This window comes from Penaeus monodon, chromosome 21 (genome assembly GCF_015228065.2).
Source record: "Penaeus monodon isolate SGIC_2016 chromosome 21, NSTDA_Pmon_1, whole genome shotgun sequence".
Lineage (NCBI taxonomy): Eukaryota > Metazoa > Arthropoda > Malacostraca > Decapoda > Penaeidae > Penaeus > Penaeus monodon.
In genome coordinates this window covers 3,135,375-3,136,254 of record NC_051406.1, presented here as the reverse complement: position 1 = coordinate 3,136,254, position 880 = coordinate 3,135,375, and the positions used below count along the sequence as shown (strand labels likewise).

General features: G+C 38.8%; 1 protein-coding gene across 1 annotated transcript in view; it reads right to left on the bottom strand.

Annotated features, from left to right (window-relative positions):
• The window catches only part of LOC119586111 (mRNA decay activator protein ZFP36L1-like), a gene marked incomplete in the record, with an annotated part of 24,345 nt that overhangs the window by 22,124 nt on the left and 1,341 nt on the right, over positions 1 to 880 (bottom strand).

Genomic DNA, 880 nt, shown 5'->3' with positions numbered 1-880 from the left:
CTTTTAGCTTACGGCTCAGCAAGACTCAGCAACGCCAGACTCTCTCGACCACTGGCACCACCAATCAGCTTATTGTATCAACAGCATGCAAATTAAGCTGGTCCTGAGTTTACAAGTCCTCCAGAAACATCTAGAGATACCACACGAACTTACATTTATCCTTTCGAAGCAAATTCTCACCATACACAATCTCCAGACCAACTAGCATCCTTACCACAATAAAATGATGTAGGAGGAGGTCGCGATTCAGTTCCATAAGAAGTAAATATAAACACAAACGCGCTTAATTCTCCCATGCAGACTAAACACGTGACACGAAATGTTGTGCGTCTCCCCCCCCCTACCCCAACCCCAACACCCCTGTATTAATCCTGAAATCAAAGAAGCTTACTCATCTTATGATATATTTACATTCTGAGTCACGACCTCACTTTCTGCTGCCGTTCGTCGTTTCGAAATCAACAAAGAAAAGGAGAATGTGGATCATTGATAAGTTCTATCCACCAAAAACCAAGTTCCATAAACGCGTAACTTAACACTAGATAAAGATAACACAACAACCTACAGTAACACACACAAAATAATAATTAAAGCACGTTTCTACTGTGGCATAACTTTCATTTTACTGAAAAATGAAAATATCACATGAACTTTCACCGTAACTGAATATTACAAACATCACATAAAACTTTCACTCAAACTCTTAAGCACAAAACACCACAGTGTCCACCAAACACGTTAAGTCCAGCGCATCGAACACAAACAAGAACCCTTAAAACCTTAAATATTAATAATAAAAAAATATTCACAACCACACAAATAAAGAAACAAAGTATAAATAATACACAACATTCACCAACCCCCCCCTACACACACACCA